Source organism: Eschrichtius robustus, chromosome 6 (genome assembly GCF_028021215.1).
Source record: "Eschrichtius robustus isolate mEscRob2 chromosome 6, mEscRob2.pri, whole genome shotgun sequence".
Lineage (NCBI taxonomy): Eukaryota > Metazoa > Chordata > Mammalia > Artiodactyla > Eschrichtiidae > Eschrichtius > Eschrichtius robustus.
The window spans coordinates 97,321,515-97,328,089 of record NC_090829.1 but is presented as its reverse complement, the minus strand read 5'-3'; positions in this window follow the sequence as shown (position 1 = coordinate 97,328,089).

Below are 6,575 nucleotides of genomic sequence, written 5' to 3'. Positions count from 1 at the left end.
CTGTGAATTTCTTTGCTTCTGCTTTGGCTGTCAGGGAGGTGAGTTTTAAACTCAATTATTTTTTTTTCATCGAATATTTTTTGATATCAGTATTTGCTGACCGTGCTTTTTATTTGTTTTGTGTATTCTTCTTCTTTTTTTTTTTTTTTTAAAGGTGCTGGCAGGGTTGATTTCTTCTGAGGTCTCTCTCCTTGGCTTGTAGCTGACCGGCTTCTCCCTGTTTCCTCACATGGCCTTTCTTTTTTTCTGAAAAAGATTTATTTATTATTTCTTTCTTTCTTTTATTTATTTTTGGCTGCGTCAGGTCTTAGTTGTGGCATGCAGGATCTTCGCTGAGGCATGTGGGATCTTTCATTGTGGCGTGAGGGCTCTTTGTTGTTGTGCGTGGGCTTCTCTCTAGTTGTGGCACGCAGGCTCATTAGTTGTGGTGTGCGGGCTGCCTGTGGCATGTGGGATCTTAGTTCCCTGACCAGGGATTGAACCTGCGTCCCCTGCATTGGAAGGCGGATTCTTTATCACTGGACCACCAGGGGGAGTCCTCTCACATGGCCTTTCTTATGTGTTGTGTATTCTTTTTAAACCGGTTCACCGAGGTATAATTTATCATAATAACAAGCCATTTAAACTGTACAGTTCAATGATTTTTAGCAAATTTATAGAGTTGTGCAACTATCATCACAACCTAATTTTAGAATATTTTCATCATCCCCAAAGATCCCTTCCCCCAGCCCCAGGCAACCACTAACCTATTTTCTGCCTCTATAGATTTGCCTACTCTGGATATTTCATGTAAATGGAATCATACAATATGTGGCCTTTGTGACTGGCTCCTTTCATTGAGCATGATGTTTTCCAGGTTCATCCACACTGTAGCATATATCAGTACTTTATTCCTTTTTATTGCTGAATAATATTCCATTGTATGCATGTACCACATTTTGTTTATCTATTAGTTGATGGGCATATGTTGTTTCCAGGTTTTGGTCATTATGAATAATGTTGCTATGAACATTCACTTACTAGTCTTTGTATAGATGTATATTTTTATTTCTCTTTGGTAGATACCTAGGAGTAGAATTGCTCAGTCTTATGGTTAATCTATGTTTAAATTTTTAAGAAACTACCCAACTGTTTTCCAAAGTAATGGTGCCATTTAACAATTCCACCAACAATGTATAAGGGTTCTAGTTTTGCCATGTCCTCACCAACACTTGATATTGTATGCCTTTTGGGCTATAGTAATTTTAGTAGATGTGACGTGGTGTCTCAGTGCAACTTTAATTTGGATTTCCCTAGTGACAGATGATAAGTATCTTTTCATGTACTTATTGGTCATTCATATATCTTCTTTAATGAAATGTTTATTTAAATCTTTTGCCTGTATTTTAATTGTCTCGTCTTATTTGTTGGTTGGTCTTATTTGTTGGTTGGTCTTATTTGTATATTTAATTGTCTTGTCTTGGTTATTTGTCTTATCATTAAATTGTAGAAGCTCTTTATATATTCTGGATGTAAGTATTTTATCAGATAGATGACTTGCAAATATTATCTCCCAGTTTGTGGTTTGCCTTTTTATTTTCCTAATAGTATCTTTTTGAAGTGCCAAATTTTAAAATTTTGGTGAAGTCCAATTCATCAATTTTTTCTTTGTATATCATGCTTTTGATATCATATCTAAGAAATCTTTGCCTAGCCCAAGGTCACAGAGATGTTCTCCTATGTTTTCTTCTAAAAGTTGTATAGTTTTAGTTCTTACATATAGTAAGAGATGTTAGGTATATTATTCATTTTGAGCTAATTTTTGTTGTATGGTGTGAAGTAAGGGTCTAAATTCATCCTTTTCCTCGTGGATATCTAATGGTCCCAGCACAATTTGTTGAAAAGATGGCTTGTGTAATTGCTGACTCTGCTTTTATTACATTTATGCCTTTCAAGAAAAGGTGAAGTAGGTAGGGCATAAAGAATTAATGTCTGTACGAAAATAAAGAGACTTCTGTGTTGGAGTTGTAAGTATTTACGTGAGAGAACGAGCATCTGGCTGATGTTTTAAAGAATAAATTGAACCAAGATTTTATTTTGTTTCCTTCACCTCCCCTGTTCCCTCCCCAACCCTGCACTGAACATCTGCTTCTCTCCTGTGAGAGGAAGTGAAAGAGGCATAAACACAAATATCTTTACTGTGCCCTTCCCATTTAAGAAAAAAAAAAAAATCCCACTCTGCTGGGTCAGTTTATTACTGAATTACCCTTTACCAACAGTTCATTGCAATTTTTGGAAGTTGACTTTCCCCAGGAAGCAGAACTGCTATTCCTGGTTCTCGGTGTTATGTAATAAATCTAGCTGGTCACTTTCACGGATGCTAACAGGAGTCGAGAGAGACCATCCCTCAATATCACAGAACTCTTCTTTATATTTGATTTATGGATGAATTTCTCACAAGAAATGTCTTAGGAGATATCACTAGAGTTGGGAACCCTCCACATCCAGATCCTACATGTATCTACGATAATGGGTAGAGGTAACCCCAAATAAGAATAGGTTCAATTGCCTTCTGGGGTTAATGGATACAAGGTAGCAAAAGCAGCATCTTTGGGGAAGTCTGTCTCTAGAAAAATACTATCCATCTGCTCTCTTAAGTCTTTACAAAGAACAGGATGATTACATCTTCCTTTATGGAAACTTACTGAATTCCTCTGTTTTATGGTGCTGACTTAGCCCTTGGGCCCTTTTCTACTCTGGCTTTGCCAAAGATCTGTCACAATCAAGGCTGTGGCATAATAATAAAAAAAAATAATAAGGTAATATGTATATAGATATTATTATCTACACGATACTCTTTTCCTGCCTTACATATATTAGCTCATTTAACCGTGTGTGCCCTGGGACATACCTTAAAACTGGCATTGTTGAGGGGGGTATGTATAGAAGTAACTGAGGTGGTATTTGGAGAATGGTAAACTCCCTCTCATCAAATAGCTTCAACCAGAGAAAAGTCTTGAAATGTTGGTTGAGGGATAAAGTTGAACAGCAGGGTCCTTTTTTTTTTTTTTTTTTAAGGTAGCTATTATTTTTATTATTTCCATTTTATAGATAAGGAAACTAAAGCACAGAGAGGTTAAGTTGCTTGTGCAAGCTCACACAGCTAATGATAATAACAGAGTACTTAGTATAATCACAGTTCTGAGTGCTTTATATGTAATAATACCATTTAATTCTCACCTGTGTGATAGATGATGACATGGTCCCCATTTACAAATGAATAAACCGAGGTCCAGAAGGGTTTAGTAACTTGCCTAAGGTTACACAGCTAGTAAGCGGCAAGGCCGGGATTTGAATCTGGATAGTCTGGGTCTAGGCAGCAGTATCCTTTTTTGAGTCCCATATTTTTTCAGTTCTAGAACTCATCTGAGGGGTTCATCACCTGATTTGGTTAGACATATTCTTTTCATATCCTTCCACAAGGATCTCCAGAATCTCCATCCTCCCGCATCTCCAGGCACCTACTTTAGTAGCCTGGCACTCAAGAGCAATGCAAGTCTTGTCCTTGGGAGGCTGGGTCCCTCTTGGTACCTTCCTGTACTGTGTTCCAGTGTGGCAGCCATTTGCTGGAACAGGGCAGTTTCAGCATCCAGGGGAAGGTCCCCTAAAATTCTGACCCACTGTTGGTCAGAACTAAGAATTCCACTTAGCTTAAGATTTAGTTAGCATACACACATTCTGGCTTCCTCTAAGCTTTTAGCCAGTTTTTTAAATTAGTATAAGATTCAGGAGCAAGTTTTTTGGGAAGAAAGAAAAGTACAGGAGAGATTCTGAGGGCACAGGGTGTCTGAAATAGCAAGGGGAGCCAGGGAAGGGAAGAAAAGTTGGTGAGCCTTTGTCTACCTCAAAATTTTGCTGAGTGCCTCACCCTGATAGTAGGGGTAATAGATATGCAGGCAGGTCCTGCATTGCTGCCCCCAAATTAGGGGGCACACACCTTTGTTGTGTGTCACAGGAGAATGACTCAAATGGTGGAAATGTCCAAACAAATAAGAAAGGAGATAGGTTATTATACATGGGGTTTAAGAACTAGTTTTGGACAGGTGGGACCTGGTGGCACCAGGGAAAAGATGCCTTTGGTGGCTTCTCTTCCACTGGTGCATTAGGACCTATCTTGCTAAACTGGGAACATGACCAAAATGTCCTTAACATTCCCCTCAGGTTGACTAAACTTTGGACAGTCTTCTTCCTGACTATAAGGTCACTGACCTCTCTTTTCTTAGCGCATTTACTTTAGAAAACTTGGAATTGTAAATTCTTTGCCCATTTGAGATGTAAATCTTTTCCTAGCCTCTTGCCTGTTTTACAATTGAAGACCATCTTTGTCAAGGACCTGGGAGCCATCCTGTGAAATATGATCATCAAGAAAGATGGCACCCAGATCTCCTGGTCTCTGTGGGAGGCTAGGGGCCACCTAATTTGATCAGCCTGTGTCAATTAGCAAACACAAATGGCCTAATCACATTGACCAATCTCCCCACTAACATCCTTCAGTACTTTTCCAGTAGCTCGCTTTAGCACTTAAAAGCTCTTCTGCTTTTTGTTTCTAAGGAAGTTGAGTTCAGTCGCTCTGCCCTAGTGCAAAAGACCTGACCCCTATTGCGATATTGAATAAAATCTTCTTCCTTGCTAGTAAACTCTGTCCTCTGAAATTTTTCTTTAACATGTAGAGACTTGAACAGTATTTTATCTAAACTGATTCTCAGTGAGTTTGGAAAGCCATTAACCAAGAGGACAGGATAACTTTATCACAGTATACTATTATTTGGGCTCATTACTGGGGATCTGCTACATAAAACATTTGATGTGTTATTAGTCACTTACAATAAATTCAAAATCAAAGCCAGAATGCTTCTCATCTTTCTTTGCCATATACATATATGTTTGGGCTACCTTGTATGTATATACATATGTATATATATGTATATACACACACAATTTCATACACACACACAATTAGTAATAGCTATCATTTTTTGTAGGCCTACTGTGTGCTAGGCACTGTGTACTTTATATATGCAGTACTTTACAAACATTTCCTTATTTAATCCTTACAGCATTTCTATGAGCTAGGTACTATTATTTATTTCACAGATGAGAAGCTGAGACTGAATTAAGTAACTACCTCAATTGCTCTCAGAGTGGGATTTGAACCCAATCCATCAATCTACAAATCATGGCATCAGGGTTTTAATGGCTGTCCTTCAAGGAGTCACTGAGCTACCTCATTAAGATTCTGGCTCAGAGGAAAACTCATATTTCCAGAAGAGATTAAGGAAGAGCTTCTGTTAAATTGTACCTCCATCCCACCTCCCAGAGGCATTATAGAAGATTTTGCCATTCCTTAGAGGACCCGTCTCAAAGTGTGCCCCAGCTCCCCACTTCCCCTGTATCTGTCACCTGAATTTCTGCTTTGTGGTCTGGCCCAATCTCTTGGAGCAGCCATTCTGATCTTCATTTCAAGGTTGCTCTGACAAGGACAGCTGGGGTTTCCTCTGGTGCTTCCAGCACATGCTGTGTATTCCGTCATTGGACCGTGAGGATGGTAGCAATTTCCTCTCTGACTCGTGCTTAGGAGGAGTTTCCAGCATTTTCTCAGTCATTCTCTCAACACTCTGTCCTCTTGGCAGCACTTGGGTGGTGAATACAACTCAAACTATGCACTGTGATATCACCAGCTCACAAGTGATGACATCAGAAGGCACAACAATAACCAGAGCACAAGGAAGCAGACAGCAATGGTTTCTATTGATACTTATTTCAAAATATCAGCAGTGCCAGAAAATAAATCCCTGTTAAGAAAACCTAAGTCTTTCTAGTTTCCAATTTTTAAATGAGATGGAAGGAAAAAGACCTTTCCAGAACTGACTAACTTCAGCACTGTTTGTATTAGGGTCTGTGCTTGGAAGTATCACAGGCAAAACTTCAGAAGCATCACAGTGCCTAGAGAAAGTATCTATGGGACTGTGAATGGCTCCATGCACTGAGGTAGGCGGTAAGTCATGTTTTTACTACATAGCCCACCCCTCTCATGTGGCACACAGTGAGGTTTTATTCTGTGAACCTGTGGAAAGCACCTTGCAGGTTTATGAACCCGGGCCACTTGGATTCAGGGGAACAGTGGTGAGGTCACAAACATGTTTTGCCTCCAGCTTTTTTTTTTTCTTTTTTCTAAAAAGCCGTCAGATTTTTTTTTCCCTTATATTTATTTTATTATTTATTTTTGGCTGTGTTGGGTCTTCGTTTCTGTGCGAGGGCTTTCTTCAGTTGCGGCAAGCGGTGGGTCACTCTTCATCGTGGTGCGCGGGCCTCTCACTATCGCGGCCTCTCTTGTTGGGGAGCATAGGCTCCAGACGCGCAGGTTCAGTAGTTGTGGCTCACGGGCCTAGTTGCTCCGTGGCATGTGGGATCTTCCCAGACCAGGGCTCGAACCTGCGTCCCCTGCATTAGCAGGCAGATTCTCAACCACTGCGCCACCAGGGAAGCCCTTGCCTCCAACTTTTCTCCTTCTCCCTATTGGAGTGGCTCCCTTCTCA